Source organism: Astatotilapia calliptera, chromosome 8, assembly GCF_964374335.1.
Source record: "Astatotilapia calliptera chromosome 8, fAstCal68.1, whole genome shotgun sequence".
Lineage (NCBI taxonomy): Eukaryota > Metazoa > Chordata > Actinopteri > Cichliformes > Cichlidae > Astatotilapia > Astatotilapia calliptera.
The window spans coordinates 11,128,542-11,153,280 of NC_137429.1; positions in this window are offsets into that span (position 1 = coordinate 11,128,542).

Genomic DNA, 24,739 nt, shown 5'->3' on the forward strand with positions numbered 1-24,739 from the left:
GCAGCAGCTGTCCTCAACCCTCACACCCAAGCTCTGGCAGAGTGATATCTCTTCTTGATTGGGAGTCGCAAAAATGCATCATAGATAAATGATTTAATCTTATTGTAAATTAAAAACTGAGTCAGACATGCACAGTTTTAATACTGTTGCACTGACCTTTCTGCCGGCGCAACAACACATAGCTCAGTTATGAAGAGAGTCACTAGGTTTGACCCTTAATTGCTGCTGTGACTTTTATGGAAAAGTGACCAGGGTGGTCATTAGGATGTGAAACCGACACAGTCAGAAGCCATCAGGTTAATGGTAAGGAGAGCATGTCTGAAAGGGGCTTAATTAAAAAATGTAGCAACTTCAAGATCTCCTTTCTGTTTAGACATCAAATTAAAAAATGCCCTAGCACCAAGAGTCCTATCCTTTCACATCATAAGTTTCTAATGGGCAGTTTAGATGATTCATGCCAATCAAACATCTGGTCCGCATTCCCCTTGTCAAGAAGAGCACCTGTTGACCTCTACCTGACCTCTACAGGCAAGCAGTAGTGGGAGAGTGGGACTATGGTTTCCAGTTTCAGGCAGGAGAACAGAAAAGACTAGAAGGTAGTTTTATGACCACTGTTTACCTTCATGGAGGCCTGCCTCTTTTCTTCTTCTTCTTTTTTTTTTTCTTAATGTGCCCAGAAAAAAAATGTTTCACTAGGGAGCAGGAGGTGAAATTTTTCTCATCCAAATGGATGGCAATTTCCCACCATTTAGCACCTGAAGGTAATTAGCTTGAAGAGATTGCGGAGTGAGAAACACGTTCATGGAACATTAACTCTCGTACATTCTCCAGTTGCAGAGAATTAATAGGAAAGATTAAAGTTTAAAGAGAGCAAATGCCATTACCACAGAAACCACCTCTCTGTGGCACCATCTTGGGCTAACTTTTTCCCCTCTTCATAATAAGTCTGTATTTCACAATGGCATCAGGGTCTGGATTACAATAGCAGGTAATAAGTGGTAGAAATGGGACAGTTCTGCAGGTCTGCAGTGAGTGGGGGAGAGGCTCAACAGCCTGCAGCTTTATTTTTCTCCATAACAGCTTGCTGCTTGCGTCTTTTAAATGCTGATGCACTTTGCAAATACCTAAATTAGGATCATTTCTCCTAATCCAATATTAAACAAATTAATAGACAAACCTCGATTTAATGAAAGATGGGACATCATTCAGGTGCAGTTCTGAAAGTAAACAAAGATAAAGCCTGTTTTGGATTTTAGAGCATAACATGTGAACGTATACTTGTGTTTGTTCTTCATGGGGCAGCAAAGTTGGCCCCAGCATTTCTTTTATTAAATATGACCAAAACTATATGATAAATCATACATTCAGATTTTAGAGCCGAAAGAAATTAAATTGAGACATGGTGGAATTTATTGCCCAGAAAATCCCATTCTACTATCTGATTTGAAAAGTCCAGTCCTCCAAGCTCTAGAAAATCTATTTTCCACATTTTAATACCCTGCATAACAGTCCTCATAATTCATTCGAGTGTGTTAAGTACAGTTTTATTAGATCTGAAACAAATTTTGGTGGGGGATCCTATAGGCCATTAACCATGGAGTAATTTTATCCTTGTTTCCTTAATGATGCCATAATGGCAAGTGAATTTCTTAACTAAAGACCAAAGAACATTTTGAAGGTCAGCTTCATCTGCAGACTCCTTCATGCGCTTCTCTGAGAGATTGGAAAAGTCTGAGATTTTTGAAGAGTCATTAATAACGCTAAAGCTGAAGGCCTATTTGCGTTCTCACTTTCTACCTTTTAATGCTACAATTTATTCCTGTTCTTTCTCTCCTCTTTTCCTTGCTTCCCCCTGTTTTGCAGTTTCTCTCAAGCAGAAAGAATGGAGTGCTGATTGAGAGGGTAAAAATGGCAGCGCAGTGACATACAGATCCCAGATGTGGTGCCTCAATAATTCAAATTTTATGCCTTTGTTATCACTTTAATCATTTTCTTTATTCGTTTTGTTTCAGCGAATGGAGAAACAGTTGATAGGCCAAAATGCCCTGGGAACAATTTTTATTTGGTGTGTGGTGCAAAGTCTAATTAGAATTAGAATTTTGCTGAGGCTTGAAATGGTTGGTACTTTATCCTGATCGCCTTAGATATTGTTCGAAGTCAGTCATTTGTCATAGCAGAGCATGCTGGGAAGCTGGCTGCTAATCAAGGCTCCATCTCATCCACTCCTTTTCTGCTGCCATTGCACCTCTGTCCAAATAAATGCTGTTAGCTAAGGATGAATGCAGTCTTGGCTCTGACACCGAATCTTACAAAATTCCTGCCATGCGGCTCTCAAGCCATGTTAAACGAGACTGGAAGAAATTAACAAATTACATCTCTCGCTTTCATTAAGTACCGCAAGCCATATGATTAACTTCCTAACTGAGACTGTAAATGATGGAAAGGAGAAGATTTAAGTGGCTCGGTGTAATACCTAAAGTAAAGCAGCATGAACTTTTTGGGACTTTTTTCGGGAGAAGAAGGGCCCCCTTCATAATCCAAATAAGTCACAAATCCTTCTGGTAGGTCTTTCCTGTAAAATGACACACCTCTGAGCATGGCTGCCCCCCTCCTTCCTGCTTTGAAGATTAGCCTCGTAGATAAATTAGACCCAGGACAAAGGAGCTCTTGCTGCCATGCGAAACCTCACTGCTACTGGTGGATGGCCATAAGCAGTGGCATTTTCTGTCACTGTCTGTCAGGAGCTGAGGAGTATTTCCCCAGAAAGGCACAAGCCTTTTATCAACTGGATTGGCCAAGAGACTTTTAAGAAATTGAAGCTGACAACCCTTAACATTTAGAAGTCTACCTGTAAATCGCTTTTATGCAGACATATTCCAATGCTTTGGTGGCACATACTGTCAGAGCCAAAGCCATTGTTCCCAAGTGTCAGGCTGACTGAAGCTGTCAGTGCAGGAAAATCCTCTCCAAACTAAGACCTAAGAGAGATACCTAAGTGGCAAAACCACATTAATTGTGTGGGCCACCAAATTTCCTTTGATTCCTGCTCTTATAAATGTGTAACTAAATGAACAAAGAAAATATATTTTATTATTATTATTATTAAAACTATAACTATGGCAAACTGTGACATTCATATTAACCAGCAGGCCTTTTTCTTTGTGGCTAAAATTCCAGTAGAAAAGATCGAAATAAACTATCTGAGACTGGGCAAATTCATTAATAAACAGCCAATACGAATCTCAAAAGGGCTGCTTTGTTCAGATCAGCTCTACATGAAGAATTGCCCGGAAGCCACAACCTCCCCTGGGATCTTTCTTCCAAATGTTCAGAAATTACCTTTGGTGGAAAAAGACCTAACATGGCAAAATGTGCCTTTAATAGCCAGAGACATTTTCTTTTTCAGCAACAAGTTTAATTGGAAAGAAGTAGAATTCACTTTGAACGGGCAGAAAAAAATAAATCGGTGTGACAAGATGATCGATTACCTGTAACTCCACCTGACACAGAAATTAGGGTTTTTTAATGATGGGCTGCCTCTTCTTGGACATGAAATTCAAATGCTCTCCCAAAGTCTACCTTCAGCCATCACTTGTCTCTTGCGCTTGTACGCTCCAAACGCAGGCACTTTGTCTTTGTCACCGGAGAAAGGACATTGTTATTACCGACATGCCTTTGTATTAACCAATTTCATTCCTCTACAAGTAACATCTCATTGGTTTTACCTATGCTGCTGGCTCACATTTATTCCCGGCACACAAGTAACACTATATTTTTATGCATTCTTTTAAAGTTAGTCACTTTTTAAACCTTTTATGAGTTATTTTACCTATATTTTTGGATTATCACTGACCTCTTACTCTACAGTATTCTGAGGAAGAATAGGCTTTGATATTATTTTTCACAACAAATGAAATGGCATCTAATGCAAAGTGCAATGCTGACTGTGTAGGATCAGTGATTAGCTACACCCTTCCCTTCCTATGTATTTAATATATTTTGACACTAAAATAACCACCCATGAAGGGACACTCATTTACAGTTCATAAAATTCACATATTTCTCATTTATGACCATAAGATCAGTTGAATGTGACACTTGATCAAATTATAAGATGAAGTGTGCCAGAGGACTTGTGAAGCTTACGTGGAGCTTGTGAAGCTCGGCAGAAAAGTGGGGAGGGGGGCTGCAAGTGGTGAGGTGTTTGCAACTCGGTCGCCTGTGAGAGTAGTGATGCAGCTCCCAGCCGGCTGTCCACATGGCTGGAGGTATTGATCCAGTTATCATTGCTAGATCATCACTATATAGACTCAGCAGCACAGAAAGCTGGGACACTGACTGAGCTGATGGGAGGCTCACTGACTGTTTGCCTGGAGGGGAAAAAGCCAAGATGCTGCGCTGTGGGGTGTGGATGAAGAAAAAGAAGAAGAAGAAGAAGAAGAAGAAGAAAAAGCTTCTAGGTCAGGGCTAGCTCAAATCTTTTTAGGGGCTAGAAGTGGCATCTGAATTCTCCACCCAACCCATTAGTCTAATGTCCAAACATACCCCTAATTTTAAAAGTTTAAAAGAAAAAAATGGGAACAACGTATTGTAACATATTTGTTCATTGAAATTGATACATAATTTCTAATTTCTTGAAGTCGAAATGTTTTATTTCTTTGCTTTTTCGCATTTTAGTTAAATGTTTCTTATATTCGATACATTTAACTCAATAAAGTCACAGCATATTATATTGCTCTGACAAAACCGAGTTGTCACGCATGGAAATCTAGAATACTACCTGGGTTGGTTGGATTTTTTTATTCATAAGTGGTTTCTTATGAGTGTAATACCTGGAGTTTGCTCAATTAACTTTGCACTCACTCAACACAAAAAGTTGAAACACAGGGAAAAAAAAAGAATCAATCCATCTCCAGGAGCTAAAGATATTATTACATTTTTAAAAACAAAATTCATTATAAATTTTTTTTAATTTTTTGCCGTCTTTAAGTATCCAAACAACATGAGCAACTTCTCAAACATGCAATTGCTCACATGGACAAACCCTTTCAGAGTAAAGATAGAACATGCAATAAGAGAAGCAAATTGCCCAGGACATGCAAGGTAAGGCTTCCTCAGCGCAAGGGCTATAAAGCTCACCTCACCTCACTGAGTTATATGCTAAAGCCCAGATATTTCATTTGCTTGATCACTTTGCCTCATCATAATCACTTTTATACAGATTTATTGCAGCGTGGGTCACAGTGCAGTGGAGGTGCAGCATTCTCCAGCTGTTTATGCCTCCTAAGAGCTTTCTGCTCACATGGTCTTTGTCTTATTTAGAACGAAGAAAATGTGAAATATGACGGGCGATGGTGCCCTCATTTGTTCTGTAGATTGCCTCACACACACCTCCCCACATGTCGGTGCCAGTCTCGGTCTACCAACAACTCCTATTCCTCCCCCCATGAGACAAACCCCCAACCCCCCATCACCACCACCACCACCCGCTACCCCCAAGTGTTCTGTTGTCCCTGGCCTCCACAGTGAGGAGGAGGTGGGCACAGGGCTGTGGAGCACAGCCGCCACGACCAGCATTGCCTCTGAAGGATAATGCTGTTTATTGCATTTGTCAGGCGAACACAGCAATACTTTGTAAGTCTATTGCCCACTTACTGCCATGTACTTTAAGCCGGCACTGATGTGCCTCTTTTGTGTGGTTCGGCCTGTGCTATTTGGCAAAGTAACTTATGGCTGACGGTTGGAAACAGAGCTGAAGAGAATTATAACGCGTTACATTTTCCTGGTCTTTGTCCCGCTCGTCTTTCTTTTATACCAGTAAATATTCTCACTCTCTTTTTATGTACCCCTTTCTATTTTCTCATTTAAACAGCTAAAGATCAACTAGCACCGATGATTCAAAATAAATAATTCCATTATTTTATTTTTTTAAGCCACAAGCCCTAGTATATGAGTCCCAGTGTAACATTATTGATGAGATCATTATTATGTATAGGATCCCTCAGTGAATAATAACCCATTATCTTTCATTTTTCCTGTTTTTGTCACTGGATGTTGGAAAGGTTAGGCAATTTATTTTAATGTTAAAACTGTCAGGCTCTTGCACAGCCATGTCTTGGTTCCCAATACATTCAGCACTTGGGGCCATGATTGGTTTTAAAGTAGGCTACATCTTTGAACAAGCTATTCCCACAAATCTCAGTGCAATTCTTTTTGCTTGGCTTTTTATTGAATTGACTTCAGGTCACATTAAGACAAAGTACCGAAAGCCTAATAGTTAAAGGTATTTAAAATAATTTGAATTTGACCCGTGCTAAATACAACAACTGTGCCGTTGAAGTCTTCATTTTTAACCCTGCAGTGTTACAAAACATAAGGCAGCTTGATAGTGATATAAATATACTCCCACTCATAGACAAAGGAAGAGGAGAAAAAAAAAATCCTCTGAACGCTTCAGTGCATTTAAATTTATACAAACTCTCTCCTTGACAGTGATGAATGTTACACTGTATTCTACAATATGTTTAATGCATAGGCCTGTTAAGTTTTCTATTCCAGTGCAGCGCAATGGAGTCACCTCTATAGTTTACCAGATACCACGTAACATTACCAGAGCCACAACATGAATATATCAGTCAATATCTGCATGCATGTTTTCTTGTAGATTATGTATTTGATGGCTCATGGTAGGTTTGAAAGATACACTGTTAAAACAATCTATGCAAATAAATCTGTAGCTGTTTGATAGCTGGCATTACTATATACAGATACCAGAAATGGCAAAAGAAACAATATCACTATATACCAAACCATTTTACTATCACTTATCAACAAGCCTATAATTTGTAATTTGTACTTCATTATAGCTGCAATGAGACTGGGATTAGCTGATTAGCTGACTGACAGAAAAAAGAAACTAGATGACTCTGATTTTTCTATCAACAGATAAATTAGAACTAAAAAATGATTGTAAATTACTAAAAAATATCCTGTAGACTAAAATATACTTTGCAATTTTGGAAAATAGTAAAATCTATGATGTTGCAAACACTTCCATACTGCAGCTACCTCACCTTTGTAGGACAAGTGAAAGTACACAAAAAATAAACAAATAAACAAACTGAATCACCTACCTTGACTTGCAGACAACGTACATTGCTTGCAGCTTGTCAAATCATTTTGTCATGTTCAGTTTTGATATTTGAAGTAGTTTGCTTACAATCTTATAATGTCTTTTTCACTTTAAGTATTTTAGTTTTATTTTATTTAGTTAATTTTACAAGGAAAGAATCAAATTGTTAAATTTGAGTAAAATACAATCAGTGCAATGCATATAGGACTTCTTGATACAGTTAATTTGCATTCTTTGGCCTTGGCTGGAACTAAGTACTGGAGAACACTAAGCTCAACACTTAAACCAAAATAGTGACAATACAAACAATAAAGAAACATAGTTAAGCTCCCACTACTGACAATCAGGATTAAACAGGGAAAACAATAGAAAATTGTATGTTTGAAATTTTTTCATTAATATAAATGCTCTGAAACATTTTCTAAAATATATATATATTTTTATTGGAGGTTATTCCAGATATGTTGACCTTTAACCTAGACTAAGAAAGCATCATTTTGAAGTAAAGTGAAATAAAGAGAGGAGTAATTTGGTTGCTACTTGCAATCCTATTTCTCGCAAAACATCTTTGTAACTAACTTCTGATACTTTAAATAAAACATGTAAATTTCTACATTAACAAATAAAAGTACATCTTATTTTTTTATTTATTTTTTATTTCATTATGTTTGCTGGCATGTCCTCAATGTTAACTTTTATAGATGCATGTAAAACTCCATTTAGCATATTGTTACGATACAAAGCTAATGTTAAACTTTGAGTTAAACTAAATTTAGTTTAATTTGCAAGAGCATTTTTTTATTATAACAGTCACTGATTGAAAGGACTGGTAGGATGATTGTCACCTGCTTTGTTTGAAAACTTTGAAACTGTAACATCTACCTAATTTTTTTTTTTTACATGTACTGTCTTTCTTTATTCCAAATAAAAAAGTCTAAACAGAAATCGCAGGCTATTTAACACAAGCACCTACGGGTTTGCCTGAGTGAAAATATTCACGAGTTCTTTAATGTAAAAGAACAAATCATGAAACATTTTGACAGTTCATCTGCATCACAGCAGCAACGTGGCAAAACTGAAATGTAGTTATTGTAACACATTGTTGGTGTGTTTGTTCCGGTATCATGCATGCACCATCAGCAATGAATGTTTGTATAGAGGAAAGAGAGGGAGGGAGAGAGAGAGAGGGTGAGGGACTTATCTGTTCACACAATACATAGTCACTCAGGCAAAGCTTATAGATTCAGGGGAATGGATTCCATGTCAGGATATCACACTTACCAAACCTTTAGAGTGTGGCACCTTGTATCCAGTCCTGATTTGATGTTGACACAAATACTCCCTGGCCCATATAAAATCACCTCCACAGTCAACGCTTTACAGATGACCCGCTACAACAAAAGAGTATAAGAGAGGTCAATTAATTAGATCCCGAGTAATAAAATCTGCTGAACGAAAGAGCCACGAGCAACATGTCTGGAAGCTAAGTTAATAACCAAGTTTTATGACCTCAATACTGATCCAATATAACTACACATTGGTAGTGTAAATACTATTAAGTGTGGATGTGCAATTAAGTAAAACCTTTACGAGTGTTTTGATTTAACTGTTGTGAAAAGAGTGGGAATATACTGAAAAGTTTGTGTGATTACAAACTTGAAGGTGACAGCAATAAGTAACGTTTTACAAGATTACAGAGATGTAATTTATAGTGTATTGAAATACAGAGGCTATTATGAATGCAAGAGGCAGTTGTGCGGTGACCTCTTGATGAGCAGACAGAGTGGTAAAACAACAAAGACATATTTATTTATTTATTTTTCACCGTTTTATCACAGCTAATTTCTAAATTATATTTTAGTGGGAAATCTTACAACGTAACCAGAAATACCCTTAACCCTATAACCTAACATTCACCTCCTGAGAAATGTAACTACACGATGGGTCAACGAGCCCACAACTTCTGTGACGGTCCTGTTCCTCCTGTGCATTTCGGCTAATTCTTCCCCACAGTTTTTTCATTTTTCAGTGACAGGATAAGTATAAAGAATAACAATCACAGTGTAAATATAAGGACTCACAAATGTCATTGAGGTCCTAGAAGGAGACTGCTGAAACTGCCAAAATGAACAAGTCCCAACACAGTTTTTTAATATCTGCCGGTACAGCATAAACAACATTAGGACACGACCGCACAATAATTCACATGTACCCACACAAACAAATGTAGGCAATGTTGTTGGCCATTTTCGTAGGTCTCTACAAAGTCTCCCTGCCGAAGTCTAAATCAGGGATAAGTGTAGTAAATTGCCAAGGCACTGCTTTAAATTGCACCACAGCAGAAGCAGTTAAATTAGGGTTAGTAGTATTTTCAGCTACAATACAATTCAAGTGCATTAAACTGAGTGTAAAGGCAGGATGTACTCCTGCTCTCTGTTGTTTACCTGTTTGGTTGAATACAGGTGAGTGTGAGTAATTCTTGTTGTACCTTTTTTTAATGAGTGTACAGCAGCACACCCAAGAGTTCAATAAAAAGTAACCCTGTGTATTGTTAAGAGTTTTTCTTTTCTGGGTCACTAAGGGTAAAACTTGCTTTTAAAGAGGAACAACAACTTTTTATCACATTTGAATCTGTTTATAGCAACACACTTTCCTCTTTTTATATGTATATATATGTATATCTTTATCTATATCTATCTATCTATATATATATAGATGTATAGTTTTTCAGAACTTGTCTTTCTTTTTCTGTTGCTTGAATGTTGACATATTCTTTGATGTTTCTATGTGTACTAGTCTTACAACGATGCCCCAGCTCACTGTTAAAGCAGCAAACCACAGCAGCGTTATATTCCTTCTGTAGTTTTATGAGCCATACACAGAGGCAGGGTGATGTAAGGGCTGCTGAGCCCTTCAGACTAAAGTAAAGACTGTAATATGTAAACAAAGCTGCTCATAGGCATACTGATTTACAGTCCTCCCTCCCTTACCTACAAGCCTAGCTCAAAGCTGAACTGCTCCTACACTTTAGTGGTAGTGTGAACTCTTAATATTTTTTTCTTGCAGCTTTGGATTCAGACAATTTTGTTTTTCCACAAACATGCAAATACATTTTTTAATCCTCCCCTACAGAAAAAGAGCTTATGTTGTCAGAGATCAAGCATATCCTCCGCCTCTTGATATGCCATCTGTATCTTCACCCCTCCTCGAGATTAACTAAGGTGGGGTAACCAAGCCACGAAAGGTTTTTAACATCTGTGCTGGGCTGCTGTAAGTGATACTGAGGAATTATAATTAAAGGTTCCGACTGAGGGAACAGTGTTTAATGTGGAGCACCCCTCTGCTATCCATCTGAAGTAATGGGGTGCAATGCAAGCACCCGACTGCCACTCCCCAGGCCCCGTCTCACACTCTCATCTTTACCCCAACTCTGATGGATGGGGAGGACCGGGGGCCAACTCTACAACGACTTCGACTGATAATGTGCCGCACATCTCGCTCTTGCTTTTGGCTTTCTTCTCATTTAGCTGGCATTGTGCGACGTGTACCACGGTGTAAACGATGGCTGGAAGAGTGACTGATTCCAGATTGCGTCGTGTCTTAATTGAGGGAACGTGAATGTGATGAGGATGATCTAAAAGAGCCCAAATGACAAATATCGTCAGGGCTGACTTTCAGCAGATTGACCTTTTCCGATGATAGTGAAAGAAAAATAAATGTCATAATGCGGGATAAATCAAGCGCAGATCATTGCATTAACATAAGGACAGGCTCTTAGGTTTGATGGAGCCTGGAGATGAAGTCTGTGATAAACATGAGCTCCTTATACGAACATAATGCTCTCCAATGATGCACCTACAAACCTGCGTGCTATAGCAATAAGGCAATCGTGTGATTAAAAGAAGGCATTTTCAAGCAAACAGATGCAGAACTCAGGATTTAAGTCATGTATAAAATAACACAAGCCAATAATCATCTAAAGCAAAAGACATTCTAGCTCCTTAATGCCACTTTTATCTGTTTCTCTTCTTATTTTTCACGTTGAGAAGAGAATGACTGCCTTCAATTGCTTCAAATGGTGTTGCTCATTTTTCATGTCTGCTGGAGAAAATCAGTTGTGACAGGTAAATTCTGACAGTACAGAAAATCTAGCCTCAGCCATTAAAGTTAATATTATGTTTCTTTGGCAATCCCTCATCATTTTTGGGCCTCATTGACTATTTTTCTTTATAAGATATTAAGTATTCAAACCTCATTTACATCCTTATTTTTCAATTTGCTGCCGCAGTAGTTTAATTTATTCCATATAATTTCTTTTTCTGAGAGGGACATTAATCATTGCCTGTTCCTTTTAGTGCCTCTGGGATTTTTTTTAAATCAATAAAATAAAGGCTCTTCTTTTGCTGAATATGATAAAACATTTTGCCAAGGGATATCAGTGTCCTAGCCAGCCAGCTTCCTGCTTCTTGTTTTATTCATTTTAGGCTTTCCAGGCTTGTTTATTTATCTGTCGGCCTGTGCTTGTCATACACGCATACGGTACACAGAAGGAGAGGTCAGCCCATTCAGCAAAGAAAGAAAAAAAAAGGTGAAAGTGCAGCCAGTCGTTTTATCATTCCCAGTGAGTGGCCTTCCCCTTGATCATCTTCATAAGACACCACGTGATTTTTTTTTTCTTTCCATTTTTAATAGCTGATGTGGGATAGTCAAGTGTGAAGAAGGGGGAGGTTGTTATAGAAATTTAACTATCCTTTACAAATTGATTCACACTTCACCAGCGCACAAGGTCCAGTAGGTAAATTACCAGGAGGACACAATCTTAATTCTCTTGCCTCCATGGCATTGCTGCTGTGTCCGTAGATGATCACAGCATTAGTGGATGTAGATACTTGTAGCTACTTTGCACAGTTATTCAGGAAATGTGTCATGACATCTCTTATTTGTCTCATAATGTTTGGGAAGACTTGGTTATACTATAATATCCTGTCAGTAGTTTTAGCATTACACACACACACTAAAAAAAAACTTCAGAGAATAAAAGACTTGACCATAAACAACCTAAAGTTTTTAATGTGTACTGCTAAATGAATAGTAGGGTCTTACTTTAAATGGCTGCCCCCCTCATAGTCAAACTGCTCATTACTATGGGGCGTTAATCTATATTAAATTATTATAAAAATGGTCGCCCAAAAGAGTTCAAGTCAGCGTTTTCCAAACATCCACTCCTAATGACATCATTCTTCTGCTGTCATTAAGGATATTAAAAATTCATTAAGAAGAAAAGTACTGCTGAGTGGTGACAAATCAGTGATCATTTCCCCTTCAAGACTAAAGAGCAAAGAGTGTGGCAAAGTTTGAGGTGTATTTTTAAATGACATCATGGGGCTGAATTTAAATGCCACTGCAGTTGTCAAACATGGCTGTCAAATGGGCCATAATTTAATTTGTTAAAGCACAAACACCGCATTAAAGTGTTTTTTTCCGGGATCCTGCATAACTAACTGCATCAGTGAATGACAAGAAAAAACATGTTTTTGGCAAAAGATGAGGAGTAGATACTGAATTTTATTATGTTGTTTGGTTTTGTTTCTATGTGTTCATCATACATAATGCGCGCAAATGTACTCCTGAAAATTTAAAATGCTGAACAAAAATCTTAAGGTGCCAAGTACGGTACAATCCTCTGGTGACTTTTAAATCTCATAACATGATATAATTTTTTTTCCTCCCCTATGGGTGGGGTGGGAGTTGCGGGTAGGGGGATGCAATAATAAACACCTTGCTATTAAAAACCGTAGGTAAGCTACACCACTGCAAGGACTGTTCCCATTCTCTGGTTTGCTGTGTTTTATAAGCTAATACCTGCCCATAATGTGTTTGTACTTTACATCTTGCAGTACTTAACATTTGCACTCCATTTTGTCGGTCAGGGCCCAGTGAGTATGTACAACAATTTCATTTATGCTATAGGGTTCTCTCAGCATTTTAATGGTTTCAACTGAATACACATCTCGTTGGATATATACTGTATACACAGTACGCTGCATTTTATCGATGTAAGCCTATGTTCAGTGCCACCACGGCCCATTGCTCTATCAAGTTTTCTATCAAGATGCTGAAGCCTCTGAGCTTCTAGTAGCCTGTCCAATTCATCTGAGTAAAACAAGTGAAGTCTCCGACCCCTTCGGTGTCACAGCCGATAACACCCACATTACACCCAGGTCTTGGTCTTGGTTTCTACAGTAAAGTCTTTCTACAGTATCTCCAGTTTAAAAAATAAATAAATAAATTAGGTAGTGAGTTTTAGGAGCTTACCGAATGTTTTGGAAGAACAGCATTTGAGATGTATAGTCGCTAGAGTCAACCTTAGATATTCACACCGTATTATAGCGGTATTCTGCAAGAGTATTTTTTTTGATGGATCAGGTGCAACTAATGACCATTTTCATTACAAGTTCAGCTACGTATTTTCTGAGACGGTTGAAGCTGTGTTCAGCTTACTGCACCTTATATCAGTTGCACGGAAGTAGCTGTAAGTAATCTGGGCGCTACAGCTTTAAGTAGCTGCGCGCGCTCTGCGGACGGCAATCACTTTTCTACCAGACGATCACTTTCTAGCACAACACCTGGCGCTAGGGGGGCAAAACAATGGCATGAGTGCTGCTGTTTGACTGAGGAAGAATAAAGTAGTCGTGGTAAGCCAATCACATGACCACTTCAAGATGACAAAGCAACAAGGTGATGTATACCAGTTTTTAAATTGTGTTGATAGGGCACGTAAAAACCAGAGTCATGATAAACAATCACGTTTACTGTCTAAGGACAGCGCTAGCAAGCACTCTCTGCTTATGACCAAAAAAACAAAACAAAACAAAAAAAACCCCACCCCTTTGGTGTTGGTGGAAAAATGCACCATGCCGACCAATCAAAAAATGATATGGCAACATGACATTTGGTTGTTTAGAAAGAGGGAGAAGTTTTAGGAGTGATGGCGAGAGAGCAGAAAAAGAGAGAGAGCGAGTTTTGAGATGTGAGAGATTTGTGACGTTTAGCATCTTCGGAGTGTGTAGTTAATGTGTTGTCTTGTGTAGTTAGTGTGTAGTGTTGTGGATAGTTTTCTGCAGGTGTCAGGCTTGTGATGTTCTCCTTCATAGTGGACAGAAATAATTTTTTTTGGAGTGGTACAAATAATTTGTGTGGCATCTTATTGAATGCAGAACACCTGATTGTTCTGTAAATAGTTTGAAATGGTTATTTAAAAAAGGGTAAAAGGTAAATGGCTGCGAATAACTTTGTTTGCAAAACCTGTACATAAAATTGGCAATTTATATTTGCATTTAAAGTCATGAAATATGATTCAGTAAACATGTTTGTGGTTGTTACAGTATAACATATAACTTTTTCTACACAGATTTTATGTTTTTTGTCTGATTTTAGATCAATTGTGTTAATACAGTATGTCAAAATGAAAACATAACTATAAATTCAGACACGTGAGGTTGTGCTGAAAAGAATGATACCAAACAAGGCAAAGTAAATAGTTTTTAACGGTGAAATGTAGAGGGAAAATCAAAAGTAGTGAAAAATGGCCAATTATACCCTGGACCCCAGAGGGTTAAAACATTTTTTTTAAAGTAACGCAATAGTTACTTTTCAAGTAATTAATTACTTTTAGAAACTTGCAACTCAGTTACTAACTCAGTTACTTTTTTGAAGAAGTAACTAGTAACTATAATTAATTACTTTTTCAAAGTAACTTGCCCAACACTGGTTATACCGCATCAGATGTCAGAGCATCTCTTTGATTTGTCACACTAACATTTCCTTGTCATGGCGGAATGACTGAGAACAAAAAACTGAGACATATTGTTATGTCTGCACCTATTTTCTTAAAATATCTCAGGATGTACATCACTGGTTTGGTGAATAAGTTAGTTGAAAACATTCATTAATGTAATAAAGTATGTAATTTACAATGGATTTGCTACATGAACTAAAATGAATTTGACACCGCTACTTGAAATGCTTAGAAAAAGCAAACATTTGGGCTTCTTGCTTAAAATACTTCTTACTTTCACCATCTATTATAAGCTATTATGCTTTCAATAACTATGAGCCACAGTGTCAAAAAATTGTGGGGAATTTTTTCAGTAACTACATGACTCACTTAAGAGTTCACAGAATCTTGTCCTGTGGCGTGTGAACATCAAGCACTCTGTGTCTGCCATTATGAGTATTTACTCTAAAAAAAATTGCCAGAAGTATTAAACACATGACCTCCTGCAGCAAAACAGTAACAAAAAAGAGAAATATGAGGGGGGGGGGGGGGGGGAGTCAAAAATAATAATAAAAAAAAAAGGTAAAAGAAGGGATGACACTTCCCACCAAAAAATTCCCACAAATTTAAGCCAATCGTGTAAAAATATGATCACGCAAAACAAAAAAACAGACGGCAATGATAGGATGTGTTAGCCCAGGCCGGGCTTGCACCGAAGAACGCACATGGACAGTGGGGAAGGAGGTGGTAAAGCACAGGAGTAATAATGCTGATGAGATCTTAGCAGGGTGATCTGATTTCAGTGTGAATTAGAGTTAAAGAGAGCTCCCTGCTGGGCTCATACTTAGGACAATCTCCGTCACTACCAGACATTCATTGTTAATATGACATTCCCTGTGAGCTTGGCTAATAACAGTCTCAGAGGGTGGGGTCTTTTATGGCTGTAAGAAAAAAAACAAAGTCACAGCTATTCTGCCTTTTGCTTAATGTTTATCTCTCGGGAATTGCACAGTGGCATGGCACAAAATGATATGATCTTTTTTAATTCTCTTTCTGGTCTGTTTACACTCAGAGGAAGCGCTAAGAAATCAAAAAGGCAGGGGTTCTTCAGCAGACACACTCAACCACATCTACCCTACAGCTGCTAATGCCTCAAACCCATTATATTCTGATTGGAAATCTAATAAACAAATCATCGATCTTAATGCTAGCCCACTCTAAACATTAGGGGGCTGAGAGCCGCTACTGTTTCAGATCTGACACAGCTACACATACAGTAGCTAGACATGATCGCCTATGACTAAGTCGTAGGTGATCTTCTGGCAAGTTTTAATTAAGGCCTTAGCCTCTAGGATAGATTTTCCTGTTTCTTTTTCTTCACAAATTCAGCAAATATATTATTGAATCACATTATCTGTTTTTGCTTCAGTCCCATTACTCAAAGAGAACAATCTGTAATGATAGTCTATCATCCACGTGGTGGGTCGTGTTGCACCATTGATTATAATCTTCCAAACAGCTTTTATGTTTATGAGCGATCACCCTAAGAGCAGTCTGCATTGTATTTCCCCTATCTGCTTCATGTAATTGTACATTTTAGTCCGATTGCAGATAAAAATTTACTATTGATCAAGAGGTGTTGCACACACAGAGACAGAACTGCAAGGCCTTAGCTCCTTAGCTTTCTATTGTCTGTAGTAGGACAAAAAATAAGGCAGAGTTGAAAATCCATCAGAGCTGACAGGTCCATTACACACCAACATCAAGCTGCTTTGAGTTGTCTCAACCTTTTTGTCCACTATGACCCACTTGAAGTATTACAAGCAACTTGAAAGATTGCAGAAAACATTTTTTTTCCTGTAACAAACAGAGCAGTTTAATTTTGTGACCATGTTTGTTTTAGGTATTAAATTGCAAAAAACAATAACTGCAGTGCATTGAAAGCGCAGGCAACTTTTCAAAAATATTTATTCAGTTAGTGATAATGAGTGGTATTATGAACCCTTCATCACACATACAGTAAAGTCTAAGTGCTGAATTTGAATTTACAATGAGGAATACCCAGGATGTTCATTATGAGAGACTGCTTGCTATTGTTGCATAAGGGAAAGAGCCACTAAATCAGCTCCCACAGGACAACTGCTCCACCAGGTCGCACACTGCTCTGCTTACCCTTTGATGCGTCTGGCTATAAATTCTGAGTGCCGCTCATCTGTTCGTGGTGAGGCAGTCTGCTTAAATACAGGATTGGACATTTAAATGATTTCACTAGTGACAGGCCTGCTGTGACAGAATAACAGATTCTGCTGAACAAATAGGCCGTGGAGGCTGCTGGGGTCCCAGGAGTCAGTCTCAAGCCCTCAGGCTCTGTTTTGTTAAGGACTTGTTTCAGTATGGCAGCACTTCTGGAAACATATTGGCCTTGTTACAATGAATGAAATGCTAATTCTCACAGACTGTCTGGATTGTGGTTCTTTGTGCGCGTGCATGGTGGTGGTCACACGTTTTGCACATAGGCTGAAGGAAGAGTAAGATTAATAGAAGTACAGAAGGAGGAAGGAATTTGAATTTAAAATCTGAGCTTTTCTAAGATGACACGTGCATCTCTAGCAACATTTGAGAGCCTAAATAATAAAGATTTATTTGCCCCTTGCAGAACAAAGTAGGGGAGACTCAATTTATGCTTGCACTGGATTAAAATTATGCGTTATTTTAAGAGTGTGAGTGGTGCTGCTTGTCCTTTGACAGCCTGCATAGGTGGGAGTCCCTGAAGGTATTATAAGTTTATGATGGGATGATGAGGAGTAGGCCAGTCACCATGTGCTTAAAAAAGCCAACCCAAGCTCTTTCTGAACTTACCTTTCTTTGTGAGGGGGAATTGGACAAAAGCCATAGTTCCCTCTGGTCTGTCAAAGCTATTCTATAATCAACCAACCGTGGCCCTCCCCTTAAAGAATAGGAAGACATTATTCAGCTTCCTCCTTCTGATCTTGGGGCCACAACAAACCATGTAAGCCATGGCTGACTGGTTAAAGCTAAAAAAAAAAAAAGACAAAAAAAAAGAATGGTGGGGGCAATGCCCTCCTGTCAGCAAGTGCAGACACAGAGCCCTATGAGCCAGGCATCACGTGACCCTTCGACCAGCACCTCGACCATGGTGGCCATGCCACTGAGCTCTACCACACAGAGAGAGGCCTTGAACCTACCTTCTGTAAAATCAGATGTCAGGAAGGAGGGGTTGGGTTATTTCAAACTGTGACTACAACACAGAGATGTTTGTTAATCAAAGCCATTACCACACATGTAATAGTCCAGTGAATGAACTGACCGAAGTGAATGTCACCCACTTGCTAAGTAATTCAGCCGTTCTGCTTGCCAGTTGTCATTTAAGGAAGAATTTGTACAGAAAGAAGCCTGAAAGGGTAAAATAAAGGGCTTATTTTATATGTGTAATCAGCAAACTGAAGCTACCACAACACTAGAAGCTTGAGCTCATTTCCACGACTGACTGAAATGTAGAGACTTAACACTCACCCAGAACATTTACTGGCTGGATGGTCTCAGTTTGTCAAATGGCATAAAGGGATTTAATTTTAAATAGGAGGCAAAATCTCAACACTGCTTCGCTCATCGGAAACTTCAAAGGAAAAAAAGAAAAAAGAAAGAAAGCAAATAGATGTGAGTATTACAGTTGATAGTCCACCACCGACCACTCTTGAGAAAAGCATTTCTTGTCATTAAGAAGAAACAGACATTTTTAAACTAAAAATGCAAAACATATATGTATACATATATTTTTATTTTTTTTTTTGCTTTACAACCAAAATAAATGTTGATTACTTGTATAAAAAAAATACACTTCTTGTTGTGCTTGTAGGCTCAACTGAATCCACTCTAAATACGGTTATTATTCCACTGAGCAATGCTGATTTCATAAGTGTACTGCCAGTGATCAAGGAGTGAGGCACTGAATGTTAAATAGGTAAAGAGCCCCGTGGCAGTAGCATTGGCCCCCTGTTACCACTTAGTCCTATTTGGCTGGCCTCACTCACACTCATAATTAAGACCCCCTACTGTGAATATAAATGGCCCCTCAATCAATAGTGATAGAGAGAAATAAAAAGAGAGCGACATGAAGACCATGGGCATATCTCTGGGGCAAACATGATAGCATTATGAAAGGAGCAGCTTGAAAGCGGCTTTTACTCTGACAAGGGAGCTAACATCGTAATTGTCCCTCGGGGGACGAGAAGCTCTTGTTATTAGAAAACAATTTCTCCCTCTAGGCCACTTTTTCTTTAGCTTGAGGGCACAGATCTCACGTTTCACTCCTCCATCCTGTTATCTCGCTACAGTCTCCTGTGCGAGCAATAAACGATGCTGAAAAGTTCGAAACTTTTGATTCACCGTACTAAGAAACAAACACAGACTCCATTTTATGAGAAAAGGTTCCTTTGTACTGTGTGTAAAATTCAGCTAAAATATGATTCAAGATATAGTAAAGCAATGACACAGTTCCAATTATAAGAAGAAAACTACATAATGTGCATTTGGTTGAGAAATAGGAGTAGCCTTGCACTGCCGCTTTGCTATTTTTCCAGTTTCCTTTGTTCTGTTTGCACCTTCGTGCAATTTACACTGTCCTGTGCCAAACATATATCACTTCAAATAGTTACCTCATTCGCTGGCTAATTTCAAAGGTTTATTTCCCAAAATGAATCCCCTTTGTCAAATCCATTGATCCTTGCAAATCTAGTGCAATATCGTTGTTTGTTTAATAAATTGACCTGTAATGTAGATTAAGTTAAAGGGGGGAAGAATGAAGGAAAAAAAAGTGAGGTGAAAAAAATGCCCATTAACATTTTGCCTTGTGAGTTTGTGTGGTTAATTTAAAACATTTAAGGCTGGAAATGAGCTTCTCCATCAAATGTCCCACTTCCATTTACATTTCTTGCATACAAGTCAATTTGTGGCTGCCCCACACCATAAATCATTGCCACCGGAATGCTGTGTCTGTACCTCTAGACATTACCCTGGCGCATGGTACTTAAAAAAAGCAATTTAGAACTCCATTTGCTCAAAAAACAGTGTGCTTTCAGCAGACTCACACTTCTCCTAGCAAAATGAAGATTAAACAGCATTGCCTAAAAGAGTTTTGTAGTATATGAATATCTTGCAATTGTTCTAGTTGTCTTTTTTCTTCTTCTGTGTGATGTATGGTGTATGAATTGGTTGAACAAACAGGTATTTATTATGTTATTACTAAACTGGGTCATTTTTTTCTCCTCAAAAAAATTAAGATATTGAGGGACAAAGTATTGGTACGATATTTGTAGAATTGGGTAAATCAAGCTAAATATATGTTGCTATATGTTTTTTCGCTATCTAGCTTCTTCTCTGTGTTGTTGACCTCATTCCTTGCTTTTTAGTGCTGCAGCACTGTGGCAGAGAGAAACTGGAAATAAACCTACAGGTCTGTTTACTGAGCTTCCGTTCACCATCAATAATGGGCTGATAAAAGAGATGCTATTTGACCAACCAGAAAGCAGTGGTCAGTAAAATAGGTACAATATTGTGTCACGTATCAGGAAATAATTGATGACCCCCTTCACAGGGATCTCAAACGGGGCATTGGGAAATCATTTTCAATCTATGGCTTAGCAGATGAAACAAATGCTCCCGGCTTGCTTTGTCAATTCTCACTCCTTAGGGTCAAACAAACAGCTTTTCCAGGGCCAGCTCAAAGGCTAGTGTGCAGGCAGCCAAGCTGAAAATATCCCTTGTCCTCCACAAAATGATACAACGAAGCATTTCATATACCAACAGTTTGTTATTTGTCATTGACAAAGTTATAATAAGCGGGGCCTTCATATTCATTGACCAGGTGACCCTTGCATTCCCCAAAGCCTCCAGCTCCAGCCACACAAACTCTCTAGCCCATATCTCCTCTGTGCTCTCATTAATGTCCGGGCCAGTTCTTTATTAAGACACAAAGGGGCAGAAAGTAAAGAATAATTTAATAAAAACAACAAGAAATCATGAAATGCACAAATACATGTATTTGCATTGGGCACATGTATTTTCCAACATGCATCATTTTCCGGAATGATTCATTGACTAAATGATTGAGCAAACACAAACAATTCAACTATTTTGATAACTCTTAATTGTAGTTAATATTTCATATTTTTTAAGTAAAACTGCTGAATATTTATAGGCTACAACTTCAGTTTTGAAAATAAAATATTTCAAACCCATTCACAAAAGGCGATCTGAAGGTTTCACTTTTTTAAATTCTAAAAGAACTAAAAATAATATTCCATATAAATAAAACCTGGTGTATGTTTTAAAGGTCTGTGTTGTCTACTCAGCAACTTCTTGAACCTCAGTGCTACCATGAGCCAGACAATGGAAACTATGGATGAAATATTCGCACAGCCCACACAAAAGACGCAGCCCGAGTAATGCTGTACTGCTGTGCCAATAGCTAATGAATCAATAAATTAAAATATTTACAATTATTTGTTGATGGAGGTTGCTGCTGTAATTATTTGTTGATGGAGTGTGTCTGAACACACAAATCAAAAATGATGTTTTAAATTAATCTAAATAGATGCAGACTTGACATGTTGCTCTGTTTCATTTTTAACATCGTTGTCAATACAAAATTCACGATGATTGATTGACATACTGGAATTATAAACTGGATTTTAAATTCATGCACCTCAAAGTGAGACATCAAATGATTTAGGAAAAAAAACCCCAAAGTGACAGTAGATGGGATGACCATTATAATCCATCCAAACCAGCATCAATAGGTTTCAGAATGCTCAGTTGTTCTTTCTTATTACAAGGCGAGAAAATACCTTCAATTTTTTGATTTTTTTCCTTCTTTTTTTTCTCCAAAACATCCTGCTGGGAAACAGAATTACTTCTCTAATGCTAAAGGAATAGTTTCCATTTCTTCAGCTGGCCCGGCGCTGGCCAAAAGGGGAATCGACCGGGCCACGCGCGTAGGAGCCCCACATCTTACACACTTCTGTGTCCATGGGTGTCCTGCTTGCCTCTGTGAAACCAACAGTCTATCCTCTACCAGCAGGGCCTGAAGCATGCTCTGAAGGGGAGGGAGGGGGGCATTGTATGGTATTATCAACACAATAGGGCCATATGGGGAACAGAAGGATCTCCCGCTTGCCTTTTCAGCACACAAACAGTGCACCATATTATGTGTGGCAACGGTCACTTTAAGGTTACAGTTTTTAGCATAACAACTGATGAGAAAGGGAAAGCAATTTTATTCCCATTTAGTACTATTATTGGCACACATAAGGGTGTGAGATTTATGGGATTTGAACAATACCCTTCTTGGTCAACATGCTGACAAAGGCTCGGGGAGAGATAATGGTACCACATCATGTTCATCAAATCGACATCATGTCGTAGGCGGCTGCTCTGTTGATCTGCGTATGTTGACTCCCAGGCCACGTGATGTGATTATTCCTTTTCCCCTTGCTTCTTTAAATGCATATTTGCCCCCCAAGAGAGACCTCAAATAATAATCCAAGTAACAAAACACATGCATGTGCCAATTTATCTTGCTGGCAAATCCAGCAGTCACAAACGTGAGCGTGGGCAAACACAAACGAGGCGGCCGTGACGTCACATGCAGGGCGCTGCAAAATGATGCAATTATAAATGTCTGAACATCTTGTGTGTTGATTGGAGCATCGCAGATCTTGTGATGGTAGACTGAAGATCCAATCCATTCCCGGTGTATGGCATCTTCACACACAGTCAGCAAAGCAGGAAAAATCATATGGTGAAGTGTTGCTTGATCTACGACAAGTGCATCAATGCCAAGAGACTCTTTTTTTTTCTTCGAGAGGATGCTTTAAATATCCTCTTCAGTGAACGGCTGGATTCTCCTGAGATTGTGCAAAAGCTTTAATGAATTCAGCTGAAGGTGTTTAGTCTTTATCACTTTTGCAAAACAATTCTCTTTTTAAAATAATTTAGAAGCTGAAAAATATATGCACTTGAAATTATTATTTGTACCTATGGTGTCAATAGTTATTGGCCTATCTGCATGTAATGAATTGACTATCCTCATAATCTGGCTCATAATGACTTTAGGACACCAAAGGGTCCTCTAAAGAAGATGAGAGCCTATTGATCCACAAGATAAATGCTCTTTAGGATGTTAATAGTCTAATTTGCTTTAATGATTTCTCCTAGCACTTCCCCAGTCAAGGACAGGATAATATACACTTAAAAAGGCATTCTAAGCAGAGGCACAGCAACTGGACGTTTCCTGCATAAAAATGTAGGGCATTTGAGTCGAATGTTCGAAATTGATGATCAACCCCGCCATTAGTTTGTCTTTATTTGCTTCCTTCCGAGGTAATTATCATGGATTAATGCTTTTCTGAAGTGTCGTACGAAATAACATTAGCAGTATCCATTTCAAGAATAACCTGCCCAGGCTTAATAAGCAGAATAATAACGCTGCCAGGTTTTTCTTTGATGCAGCACTAAACTGCACAGTGAACACACGGTCTGTGGAGCGGAATGATAATGCATTATTTAATTAATAAGCTGTCAATTATCAATCACAAATTATCCTAAAGCTGTTAGTGCCATATATTGATTTGCTTTATTGCTAATTATTTGTGTAAGAAAATCAAACCATTCTTTAAACCATAACAAGGAACAGCATTTTTGGTCATTCAGTATTTTAATACTAATTCATATATATTGTACTTTTGTTTTTTCATTTCAACATATTCTCGATGTATCTGTTAGTAAATCTTCGCCTCTTCCTATAAGTAACATTTTAGGATTTTAGCACACACCCCCAGAGCAAATTTTAATCTCAGACAAAGGCAGTGTAGTATGACACACCAGAGACAAGATGAGCTATTGCTTTAGCAGTTTCAGGCATAAATGACATTGACTTCTGGGAGATGGAACTCTTTAACATGCTTTGCACCAACTGAGTCACATCTGCCGTTGACAAACAGCTAAGGAGTAACCTGAGTCTATGTTCTCTTTACTGGCAATTTTTACATTTTATCATTGAAGTCAATGAGCCAATCTGCAATTTACGCCGTGGAGAGCGGGATGAGTGTATTCAGAACCCGGTCACACACCCAATCTCCTACTAAAGAGCAGCGATAATGTAATAATGCCTCACTGATGTGCCAGGCAGTAATGGTGCTGAACATCTCCCATTCATCCAACACTACCTGATCATTGCTTTAACGGAATAATACATTACGGCTGGAAATAGCTGTAAACCTCCAACTTTATCTTGGGAATGTGCACTCCTTTTTACCTCAGGAAATGTTCCTGTCCCTCGGTAATAAAAGGTAGAGCTATCAGGATGAAATGAAAAAGAGATTGAAACCTTTCTGTCTCTGTCAGGCAATGCACAGATACACTGAGTATGGCTGTCTTCTTATTTTGTAGCCTACAGGCTGTTTGTATTATTATGAAAATAGGTATTATGATCTTATGCTTTCACCAGGGGGGGAGAAAAAAAAAAGAAACACCGGAGATGGCTGCTCTTTTCCCTTATGACTGTAAAGTAGGTTTGATTGACCGTTATTTCTCCCCGTTTCTTATCCCTGTCAATTCCTTCTTCCTTGACAAATGACACTTAGCCGGCTGTCAATAATGGCCCACGTAAATGTGCTTAAATGGGCCAGGGCACACCAATGTTATGACTGTTCATCCCATTCAAATTACTTTCTGCCTTACATAATTACAGAAACACGATATAAGAGGGAAGTTCAAGCACAGGAGCGGTGTAATGTATGTAAGGAGGAGAA